This window comes from Pteropus alecto, unplaced genomic scaffold (genome assembly GCF_000325575.1).
Source record: "Pteropus alecto unplaced genomic scaffold, ASM32557v1 scaffold20, whole genome shotgun sequence".
NCBI classification, from domain to species: domain Eukaryota; kingdom Metazoa; phylum Chordata; class Mammalia; order Chiroptera; family Pteropodidae; genus Pteropus; species Pteropus alecto.
This window is the reverse complement of record NW_006436298.1, coordinates 28,037,725-28,050,903: the sequence shown is the minus strand read 5'-3', so window position 1 is coordinate 28,050,903 and position 13,179 is coordinate 28,037,725. Positions and strand designations below refer to the sequence as shown.

General features: G+C 33.6%; 1 pseudogene; it reads left to right on the top strand.

Moving 5' to 3' along the window:
* The first annotated feature begins 445 nt into the window (after nucleotides 1-445).
* Nucleotides 446-1,738, top strand: LOC102893163 (annotated as a pseudogene).
* Nucleotides 1,739-13,179: the final 11,441 nt, after the last annotated feature.

The following is a 13,179-nucleotide window of genomic DNA, read 5'->3' as shown; positions in this document are numbered from 1 at the left end:
CATTATTGTGTCTTTTATGGCTTTCCCTGCTTCTCTACAGCTGTTTTCTTTTATTTTTTAAACTTTTTTAAAAAATTAATGTTGTTTTTTTTTTTTTTATGGTGACATTGGTTAACAAAATCCAATAAGTTTCAGCTGTATAACAGTAAAACATGTCTATATTTACACTGTATCTTAACCTCCCATAGTTAGATTTCTTTCTGTTACCACATATTTGACCCACTTTACCCTGTCTACCTCCTCTCTCCCCGCAATCCTTACCCTCTGGTAACTACTAGTCTATAGTCCATGTCCATGTGTCTCTGTGTGTCCTATTCATTTGTTGCTTTTAGGTTTATATTCCACATATAAGTGATATCATGTGATTTTCAACTTTTTCTGTCTGGGTTATTTCGCTTAGCATGATTATCTTGAGGCCTATCCATGTTGCCACAAATGGCAGTATTCTAATTCCAACCAGAGCCAAAGTATTACAGCCACCTATAATTGGTAGGCAGGCAACTTCCTTGGCTCTGTATTGTCATCACAGCCTGATGACAGTAACAGTAAAAGTCCTTATACCATGGACCTCAACTATCAACAATTCTCAGATGGTCCACCTGTAAATGCTAAGCTATCCCCAACTGCAAATGCTAGACCCACACCAAGAACTCCCAACCATGAAATCCATAGATGAACAAAAGAAAAAAGAAGCTCTAATTCAAGATCAAGATTTGGAGAGAAAACTAAAATGAAAGGACAGCCGCTTTCATCATGGAAATCAACAGCTAACATCTGAGGAGGTGTCTTGTAGATTGCTAGTGTCAACCTCCAGTGACAGTGAAGCACCAGGTTTACCACAGCACAACTCAGAACATGCACAAATACAAGTTCCTATGTCACAAGTAAGAAATAGATCATCCTTAAGAGAGATGTGAATGGTCAGGATGCAATCCAGAAGTTTTACTCACCACATTTCATTCAAGTACCAGAGGACATGTGGATTGAAAAAGGAAGATTCTACAGAATGTACTTCAAATTGAGTGGACTGTCATCTCCTTATGTGTCATGCTATATAAATGGAAGACCAGTGCAAGCAGAGTATTTTCAAAAATGATAATGTCTTAGGTTTTCAGGTTTTCATTTACTCATCCTAGAAGTAGTCAGATCTTCAGATTCAGGGGCTTATGCATTTGTACAAGAGAAGCCACTTTTCTCATGCATCTCGACATCCTTGGAAAAGAACACAGAAGAGCACTAATGTTAAACCACAGACCAAAAAAGTTTTTGAAGGAGATTCAGTAAAGCTAGAATAGAATGCCAGATCTCAGCTGTACCACCATCAAAGCTGTTCTGGAAAAGAAATAATGAAATGGTACAATTCAACACTGACCATAATAACTCTGTGTTACTTTACTGATAAAAGAGTAAACAAGAAAGATTCTGGGTGATATACTGTCTGTATTTAATGAAGCTAAATTAATGAATGACCACTTGTAACACAAAATTAGATGTTAAAGCTGTTCCAAAATGAACTCTTCCAACTCCTAAGCAGTTACGTGTTCAACCAACTTTCAGCAAATATTTAGCAGTTAACAGGAAAGGTTTGGATGTAAAACAAGTTTTTAACCTAGAAGGAGAGTTTCAGTGTCTGCAGCTTGATCTGAACTCGATGAAAGTGAAAAATTTGAATAACTTTACCAACATTGGAAATGCAAATATACAATTAGTAATATATTTGATTAACTTTTTGAAATAAATCCTATATTATCAGATTATGGTTTAAATTAGATAATATTACATATAAGCACATATGCACATGAATACGATATAACTGATTATCCACATATATGTATATAATATTTACAATATTAAATATTATAAAAGTGTAAAATAATATTTATCCTTTAACTCTTGTATATTGTAGCTACTTCTCTGGTTTGTGAAGACTAAAGGAAATCTAGGTTTATACTTGTAGAAGACTGTATTAAAATGTGGGATTTTAACATATGAGTTATGACTGTAGTTATTCCAAAGGCACCTGTTAAAACAAAAATTGCACCAGGCAAACTCAAACAGGCAAGGAAGACTTTATTCAAGGCTATTGCAATCAATGAGAGAGACTGAAGTAATGTTTGAACTCAATTCCACTGAAACAAAAGGCAGATGAGCTTTTAAGAGCTGAGGTGGAAAGGACCAAAGGATATCTGTGTTTGCTGATCAGCTCTAGATCTTATTGTTCTGACTGGCTCAGTTTTTAGTATAAACTCTTCAAATCATTCCTCTCTCAGACTGAGTTTGATGATCAATCTTTGTAGCCCAAAAACACCCCATGCATAATATAACTGGGCTACCTACCATCAAAGTCTGATTTTCCATTACTTTTTTGATTTGTGGGCTCCTGGAATACATATATACATTTCTGTATTCCCAGTGCTTAGAATGCAGAAAACATACTCAATATGTTATTTTAGAGTGTCCAAATGAATGCATATGTTCTGTAACAAAGGTTTAAAGTACCCACCATCAACGAGATAGATGGATCATCTTCCTTTGCATAATATTTTAATTTGTTTTTTATTAGAATGAGTTCTTCACTTAGATTGTGATCATACTTTTATTTGTGGATATTAAATTTAAGAAATATCCTCTGCATTTTGTGGATAGAGATTTGTGGATTATTTTTTTAGAGTTATAACATGTCCTAGCTGACTTAATCCTGAGAAATTTTGATTATCATTCTATTCTACCAAATTATGATTTAAATTAGATGCCTTTGTTTGCAATTATATGATCCTTTCCCAATTAAAACTCTCTCTGTTGATTAGGATGGTTTATGACTGTCAGTCAAAGATAAATGGAGATCTCATATTAATATCACCATATTAATTTCCATTTAAAGAAAGACCTTTAGCAATTCTCATAAAAAGAACTTTAGATAAATATGAAGTCCATCTTTCCCTGACCTGAATTGTATGAATGTTTCTTCCATATTTTATATCCCACTAATAGCATCATTAAGTTGCTGGCTTAAACATAACTTGTCACTCCTAGTACTTTTGTAACTTTCTGTCAATGAGGTATCTGAATGGAGGCTCTTAAGAAACATAAGGGGCTACGTGGTCTGCTGCCTATAGAGGTCAGCAATGAAAAGTTGCTAGAATAAATAAATTAGTTTCAGTTTTTGTGAATATAAATCTAAGAAATATATTTTAATTCCCAAGATTTAGTTTTATCCACTTAAGAGTATAATTAATGAGCAAAATAAAATGATGCTGATTGATCCTAAAATTCTGTTGTACCCCAGATGTTTTTAAAAAATGATATTAAGGTTAAAAGGTCTGTGATATTTTTTGTTTGTTTGCATCTAGCTCTTCAGATACTTGTAGTTATATATCTAAATGTTGTCAGTTGCTAAATGAAGTATCTGGATATCCTGAAGCTATGACCGAATCACCTAGTTTCTGCTTTGTTACATTTGAACATTAACATCTAAGTTAAGATTCAGTAAAGAACGATAACTCAAGCACTTGATAAAATGATTTTCATTAGCTCAAAGGTTGGAGGAATTACTAGAATACCAACTCTTGAGCACTTGATTCACTTGTTGGGTACAGGGAATTTTTTCTCTTGCCATCGCCAGCCCCTTGAGAAAGTCAGTAGTATTTTAAGAGAAACGGCAGGAGAGTTAAATTACACATTAGATTAAGAAGAAGAGCTGATATAAATAGATTGTTTACATGTCTAAGTTCTTATCCAGCTCTGAGCACAATGTTCTGCCTAGCAGAAAGGAGCCATCAAGTGTGACTATAATAACATTTTCTGCTGCCAGAAGAAATGATCAATTAATGGGATAAAGTGCCACAGAACATGTTTCTGTCTTGAGATTTTCACAAATATGAGACACAATAAATTTAGTCAGATTTTCTACACTGTCTTTTAATTAAAAATAAGCATGAATAAAATTGGCTATCATTACCTCTCCCTCCTTCCTGCCTAGAAGATAACACTATGATACTACCGCTACTACTAACAAAAATAATTTAATTATACTATAGCAACCATTTATAGTGGAATTACATCAAAGCATATTTTTAGCTTATGACATTTTGCTTGATAAATTTATAAGCATAATTGTTTTTTCATTTGAGTAATAAATTTTAGTGATAACTTCTATTAGGTTATGTGTTTTTAATTTTTTTAATACTGATAAGTTTCTTCAGTTTTTTCATCTATAATGGGGTATATTTTAAAACATCACAGCAACTTGGGTAAAAGAATATCTTAATGTAGTTAAAATGGTAATTTTTATCAACCTACATTCACAAACACTTTCGATCTTATCTCCTGTAAGTACTAACAATCTTTTGCTAAACATTCCTTTTCACTTGTGCTGATTTCCCTTAAATCTTTAGGTAACATATGCAGAGACATGTATACATAAAAAAGACAAAATCTCTTAGAATAAAAAGATGAAGTTTTAATTAAACTTTAACTATAAAAAAATTAACCTATTTTCTATTTGCTAAAGGAATATCACATTTTCAAGTATATCACATGACTAACATTGACAAGTGATAAATTCAGTATGTGATTTATTTTGAAAATGTTTAAAAATGTCTGTCAAATTAACAAGGATCAAAATGATTCTCAAACCTGTTTTTGATGGAATTATAGACAGCTGCCAATATTTGATAACTTTTGACTTATAAAAATGTGTATTTACTTTATTTAAATATTTATACTTAGGGGAACTAATAAACTTGATATTTTTCAATATAATAAAAGACCCTAATAATTGTGACTTAAAGGTTGCTTCTCTCTCATTTTTCGAAAAGTATAATGTTACCATTGCAATGAGAAATATACTTTATATCCTCTTTTGCTGTAAAAGTGTTCCAGCTTTTAGATGGAAAGTTCTCCCATCTAAAGAAAACTCTCAGTTATCATTTTCAGAGAGTTGGCAGACAGCTTTGTATAGAAGAAAGAGCTTGGCCTCTGCAGTCAGGGAAAGACAGGTTAGGATGCTTTTTATCATTGCTTTTGTGTGACCTTTGTCCTCCATAGTCTTGACCTCTCTGAATCACATTGTCGCCATTATTTGGTTCTTGATGTAACCCATACCTTCTATCATATTTTGTTATGGTAAGCTAGAAATATTCTGGATATGGCTTTCTTGAATGCTTTGTTTACAATTAAATGTAGATAGCATTCTCCAAACTGGCATTTTTTGTGTTGTTTTTGTTTAATTTCTTCTTTACTAAGACCAATGAATATTGAACAAAGAAAGATCAAAGGAGCAGCATTGCAACTAACAAAATGAGCCTTACACTGTAAATGCAGACAGACCTGGAGATGAAGATAGTGAGCCACACAAATTTCAGACTTCTAAGAGAATGGATCTGGAATCGTCTAGTGCTGAAGTTTCTGGAGAATTTTTAGTCTTTCTCTACTTAGAGCCCTAAACTGTGAGGATTACTTTATAATGAAAAATTTTCAGCCATCTTATTACCCTTAGTGCAATTAACAGCAAATAATATTGAGTGATTACTATGTGTGAATTGCTATTTAAGGCATTATCTCATTTAATCATTACTACAATCTTATGAGTTAATTATGTCATTATCATTTTAAAGATGCAGAAATAGAAGCTTAGAGGGTTTAAACAAGTGAGAGTGTCAGAATTTTAGCCCAAGATTGTCCATCATCATAGTAACAAGCTCTTAGTCATTATGTCATATTCACTTTCTTATTATAATTGAATATCTGGATTATAATATAGAGATATGGAAAAAAGATATTTTTCTTTCACAGAAGCTGTCAAATTCATCAGAAGAGACCAGGTTTTGCTTAGTTTCGTTTATTTTAGTTTTCGTTTTAGAAATAGTTTTAAAAATAATTGTATGCAGGGACCATATTTTCATATTCAAGAAAAAGAATGAATTTGAATGTTGCTTAGTAGGGAAGGTTTAACAGAGACAATCTGTTTAGCCTTATTCCATTTCTTTTAAAATACATAATTTTATTAAACATATAGAGCTATAACTAGGTTTAGCATCAAAGAAGATTGTCTCATGTTTCTAGTCTGTCCTCTCAAATAGCTTTCTAAATAACAGCTGCTGAAGCTACTCTCCATAAGTGTAACATAACAGCTACACCACTTTATATCTCTCCATATTGCTAGATCTCTGGAGCCTATAGTTTAAAAAAAAAAAAAATCAACCTGTGTTATTTATTTTCATTAGCAATCACATCAGGATGTGTCAGAATTTAGCTGATGGATCTCCCTTCAGAAACTATATAATATACATGTTTTTTGGTTCTCCTAGGAATTAACTTGAACTTGTCTGCCCCTGGGTTTTTTGAGGAACCAAGATCAAAGGGATATTAGGTTGTTGCCAAGTTCTGACATGGTGAGACAAAGGCTTCTTTCCCTGTGTTTACTCGAGATTTCCTTCAAAGGGGCTCTTCTTGGAGAAGTTGTAGGCCAATGACCCCTGTCCCTCTCTGTCTGTGAGTCAGTTTTGAGACAGAAGATAAACTACCACTGTGCCAACAGAAAAGAAGCAAACTGAAGTGTGAGGCAGCAAATATTTGTGATCCAGCCTGGTCCTGCCATTTGCCAGCTGTGTTCTTCAGTTTCCTCATCTGTAAAGTGATGATAATAGCATCTGCATTACAGGAGTGCTGTGGAGAGAGAGAGAGAGATAAGAAAAGTAGCAATGTTTATTAAATAGATAATACACATCAAGTATTCTGTTTTTACGTGGATTATCTCATTTTCATAACCCCCGCATTTGTCAAGTACTATAGTAACTCACTTTTATAAACAAAGAAGCTGAACATCAGAGCTATAGAATCTGCACATGGTCACATGCTAGAAAGTCATAGAGGTAGGATTTAAACCCAGGTCTTTGAGACTAACACTAACATTCTTCATTGCTATGCAAGGTAGTGTATACCATAGGGGAGGGCTTAATATTTCGCAGTTATTGTTTAACGTTGACAACAAAGACTGCATTCCTCATGGAGGAAAAAGGATACCAATATCCTTGCTGACAGCGGACAGCCTATATTCTTGTTGACAGTGGATAACCTGGTCTCTGTCAGGTCTGGAGCCAATTACAGGGAACACTGGATTTTGCCAGAGAGGTTATGGCTCAGAGATGAAGTTTAAAAGTATAATTTTAGGGCATTGACTATCTAAATCTCCTTGCAAATTGTTTTACAGTAATTACTTTAAATTTTAATTTCATTTGCTTTTTAAGCTTTAGTATAATAATCAGGTCTTCTTTGGGAGAGTGCCTATTATTTAAAAACAAAACAAAACAGTTTATATTAAGTGGCTGACACCAGTAACAATTATGCCTTTTATCCTTGTATATATTTGTTACCATAACAAGTCTTCTGGAAGTCAAAGACTTCTAGAGATAACTAAGACTCCTAAGAGTTTTGGATCTTCCTTAAAAATAGACATTGTTTTTCGATAGCCTCTTTATGTCAGATGTTTTTGTTATTGTATTTTGTTTTCCTACATCCTTCAAACAAACCTCTGGGTTGACAGTGGAATAAGAGACCTTTTAATTTCTCTTTGGTACCTCAAAGCCATTCTCCATCTCTCTTTCAAAGACAAAAACAAAGCCATATAGCTTTGATTCACGTGGTATCAACTATAAATTCATTAACTATCCACTTCAAGATCACTCACCAGAGCTGGATCACCATTACTCTTTCCAACACTAGCCCTGTTACAAAGCTTGGTGCTTTTAAAGTCCAGTTAGATATATAGCTGATTCTTTCTCTGGTCTCAGTTCCTTTATGTTTTCGACCTCCATCCTTCCTCAGCCATTCATCCTCATGGTCATGTGCTAGGATAGGTTTTTCCTGGCTGCAAATTTGAATCATCTGGGAGCAATTAAAAAATACAAAAGCTTAGGACTCACACTGGAGTTTTGTGATCTGCTTTAATTTGTTGTAATTTGCAAAAGAATCAATCAGCGCCATTCACGTTATCATGATCAATTATTGCCACCACAGTAATCTCAAATACAAGAATTCTAGTCTTCAAACAAACTCTTTATTCCAGCCCAGTCCTTCTAATGCCTGAACTGAGCAATCTTATTTCCATCAGGATCCACCTTTTATTAATATTGCCAGTTTTTACTGTCTCTCACAAATCTGATGCCTTCTCTTCCCTCCTTACCAGTGAAAATTCCATGATTTATTATTAAAATCATTTTTCCCCATTTACTCTCAATTTCCTTACCTCTCTCTCATTTCGTGTCAATATCTGATAAAACCTTATCTTAGTTAATTCCATGTTTCCTCTCTTTGTGAATGAACCTGCACAATAGAATATGGCTGGTGGAAAATCACAGTTGATATCGTTTAAAATTCATGACCACTAACCTAAGTTCCATAAGGTCAGAAATCTCTTTTTCCTTTTGTTACATCATAAATGCCTAGAGGAGCACATAGAATATAGAAAGAGCACAGTAAATATTTGTTGACTAATGCATGTGTTCAACTGTCCATTAGTGTAGCTCAGCAAGACTACTGTTTCCATTGCCTCCTTTCCTAGACTAGTATTTCTTACTTTATTATTTCCTCTCAAAATACTAGCAGTTTCTTCCATCCTAACTTGCAGCTAGTGACTTTGCTTATCATTTCTCTGAGAAAAATAGGACAACTACAATAGAATATAAGCTCTCACTACTTCTATCCACCTAAATGTAATGATGGTTAAAAAAGGATACACTAGAAACTATACAAGAAAATCTGATAGAATTAACATTATAGAATTTTTTTATGTATGGGAAAAAATTTTAAACAATGAATCAAAACAAGGAAAATGAGAAATACATTCACAATATATGTAAAAAGAAATATAAATTTATACAAAGCTTTTGAAAATTATTGTGTACAATAGAATTAATAAGCAAAAAAAAGTAAGCGAAAAATTCACATGGAAAAGAATTCAAGATAATCAATTTACATGCCAAAAGTTACTTAACCTCACTAATAATCAAAATAAGTTTAAATGCTTCCATCATATTGATGATGATTAAAAATATAGAAAATGCTCAGTTTTTGTAGGGGAATCGGCCTGTAAAAATGCCCAGACAAGAAGAAAAATTAACATGCTCAAAGCATGAAAGCAGATCAGTATTTCTGGAATATACTAAATGACGGAGACAATTCATTTGGGCTATTGTAGGATATGGGATAGGGTGTGGATTTATTTAGAAGTGAAATGAGAATATCTTTGAAGTTATAAATAGGCAAGTGACAGGATTTGTTTAAAACTCTGAAAGGTCATTATGGCTGTGGTATGGGGATTATATGGGGCCAGTAGAAGTACAGTGACTCAGTGGTGTCAACATCGCTGTATGTGAAAGATCATGATGTTCTAGACCAACATAGTAGCTGCAAATACAGAAGAGAAGAAATGGAAACCATTTGGGAAGCCAAAATTGTCGAACTGCTGTTGAAGTATATAGAATAAATAAAGGATATAAAAATAACAAATTATCCAAGAGAATATTTCATAAATGACAGGGCTGGGATTTGAGCCTAGCTCTGTCTAATGCAATGTCCCATGTATTTTCACAGTGGTCAATATATTGGGATGTGAAAGAAACTTCAACTTCAGTGTTCTTCACTTACTCAGGTCCTTTCAGATGCACTGAGCTTGCCTTAGCAATGTTTTCTCATGGAATATACTTCTGCAAAAATATTTTAACCATGGTTCAGTCCACTGTCTTTCTGCTCAGACTCCTCCTCCCTCCCTATTCTCTTTATGTTGAGTGTGACCTAGATGGTCTTAAAAGTTCCCTTCAGCTTGACTGAATGTTAGACTTCTTCCTGACTCTAGGCACTGAACTTCTTTTTCCCAGAGCATTCGCTTCCAAAATCTTGTAATTATAAAATCTTTCTCTGCCTCTTTGAGAAGTATCTCTTTTTAAGAGCTGTCTTACCTGTTTTACAGCTCAGGAATATCTTTCTCAAGGATTTTGGATCCACCTCTCTATGTAAAGCAACCACCAAGGAAGATAGTGCACCTGTTTCCCAGTCTTTATGGGCGGGTAGGAGCCTAACTTTGGTGGACATCTTGCTCTAGTTGTAAAACTACCTCCTGTTATGAGGACATGAGAAAGTTTACTTTGCCTTTGGGTAAGGCCAATTAGCAAACACAGATAACATATGGTCCTGTCCACGTCAGCTCTTAAAAGCTCATCTTCCCTTTGTTTCAGTGGAATTGAGTTCAGACTGTATTTGAAGTATATATTTACTGCAATAGGCTTGAATAAAGTCTTTCTTGCCTGTTTAACTTTGCCTGGTGCAGTTTTCGTTTTAACAGGTGCCTTTGAAATAACTACAGTTGTTTTGAGAACTAAAGGAGAGTTAACTGGGGATAAAAATTAGTTAGGTGTGTGTGTGTGGATGGGGGAGAAAGAGAGAGAGAGAAAAGAGGGAGGGAGGGAAATTGAGATTGAGATTGCTGGTACTTCTGTGTATACTTTAGTTATTGCTAACACGTGTTCACAGGCTAAACAAGGACAGCACTAAGATTAAATTTCGATCTGAGTAATATTAATGTTAATGAGCTTAACAATATACAGTATCATCTGACTCAGGTTTAGTGATCCATTTGTTGATTCTGGTTGATCTTAAGTCATTTCTAGAATTTAGCACTCTGACCCATTTCCTTGTCTGGTTCTACACATGTATTCCAGTTCTTTTGCCTACTTCTAGTCCACCTATACACTTTACTTCACTCTTTGTCTCTGCTTGACTGTGTGCCTTCATTCATGTTCTTGCTTCAGCCTAAAATGACTTGCCCAATGACATATTTACGAGTTCTCACTAATTTATAGCTGAATGACGCAAAATATTGAAAATGATAAAACAAGCAAACAACATTAACACATTGTTTTAATAAATGGCGGTCACTTCAAAAAATGTTTAACTAGACATTGCACAAGAAAGCAAAAAGTAAAAAGAAGTTCTGAAATGTTAAAGTTTATGCATAAAAGAAACTCGAAAGAGGTTTTGCCAAATTTGGTAATAAGTCTAGAATTTATATGACATTTCCATTAACAGGTTTGAAGATGAAACTTTTCCAAATAATAGCTAATAATAAAAGCCTTTAGTGACCATGCTAGAAGAAAGACTGAATTATATTTTTTATTTCTATATTGACAATGGTATTACAAAATTGTTTTCTTTTGACAAGGATTGTAGAAGTCATTAAGAGTTATTTTACAAAAATATTATATTTTTCTGGATTTTGGGGTCTTAGAAATAACAGATAGCAGCAGGGTTGCGGGAGGGTGTTGAGCATGCGAGGACTTGCAGCACAAATGCAACCTGAGACTGGCATATGAGATGAGTATGAGACTCCATATCTAGGGAGTTAAATGTTGGCAGTGGATATTATAATATTGCACACGATGATTCTTTTATGACTTGTTAAAAAATGAACCCAATTGCAATACAAATAAATGAGAACTTCCCAGAAGAAGTTCAGTGTAGTAAGAAAGCAGTTTGAGATGGTAAAAACATTGAAAGCAATATATATTGGGAAAAACTTGCAAACAAATATACACAAAATATATCTGTCTTTAATATTCAGCCATTTCCCAGTTTAGATATTTCCCTCTAGAAATATCTTCAATTCAGGGACAATTCAAGGTGTAATAATAAAGGGCTCAAAGTTAATATCATTCTGGACATTGACCATCAGTCTGTTCGGTCATGAGGAAAACTAACACAATATTATAATATAGTAATAATGATCACAGCAAGAGAGAGAAGACTGAGGAGAAAATTAAATGATTCTGAGAAAACCGATTGTAATTATATTTAAAGAAGATTACATTTCCCCAAGTTAAATTGTTTATAGAGCAGAATTTGTTATTTTTACTGTATCTAATGTCATGGTGGCAAATAATTATTCTTAAAATTTGACATATATAAAATTTAAAAGCAAGTACAAATCATTCCCTGATTTGTTCCATGTGCAGGATATCTTCGTGAGTATTAAGTAGGCATTTGGATATTTGTGCTTTGATAATTTAGACTTTTTATGCTAATTGGAAAAGGAACTTTATTTTTTAAGAAATAGTAATAATTTCAAAAGACATCTTATTGCATGGGCATATATTGATTTATTTTCCTTATTAGCATATAGTCTTACTATAGATTTTTCTTAGTTGAAGAAAGTCTTGTTTGATCTGAAGATCACATATTATCTTCAAACTATAACTGATTTTAAGCTAAGAGCTACCAGGCAAGAAATATATGTCCTTAAACCTTTATCTTTACTTCATACTATGCTATTTCATGAAGATCACATATTATCTTCAAACTATAACTGATTTTAAGCTAAGAGCTACCAGGCAAGAAATATATATATATATGAGAAGTGATCAAAGTTCAAGAACAATCAAGCAGCACTCTCAGTATATCTTTTTTTCTCTCATTTTTATAAAGATATGTGTACATAAACTGTTATCAGTTGAATTGTGCATTCCACCCAAAAGAAAGCCCTACTAGTTCCCAGTACCTTAGAATGTGACCTTATTTGAGAATAGGATCATTGCTGATAAAATTAGTTAAGATTCATTTATATTGGAGTAGAGTTGACCCCCTAATTCAATATCATGATTTTGGACTTCTAACCTCCAAAACTGTGAGATAATACATTTTTGTGGTTTTAAGGCATCCAGTTTGTGATATTTGATTATGGAACTCCTGAAAAAAACTAATAGAGATTTTGGTTTTAAGAAGTGGAATGTTGCTGTAATAAATACCTGAAAATCTAGAAGTGGCTTTGGAATTGGGTTATGGGTAAAAGCTGGGAGAAATTTTAGGTGCATGATAGAGCCTAGGTTGCCTTGAAGAGACTGTTGGTAGAAATATAGATGGCAAAGGTGATTCTGCTGAAGGATCAGATTGAACTGAAGAACTTGTTCTTAGAAACAAGGAAAAGTGATCTTTGTTATAAAGTGGCATAGATCTTGTAAGAAATGAACTTGGCTATTTAGCTGAGAGGATTCTCAAAGCAAAGTTTTGAAGGCACAGCCTGGATTTTTTCTTGTGGAAAAAAATAGTAAAATCAAGAATAAATAAATAAACTGAAGGAGAAACTTCTAAGCAGAAATAAACCAGCCCATAATGATTTGGGAAATTCTCAGC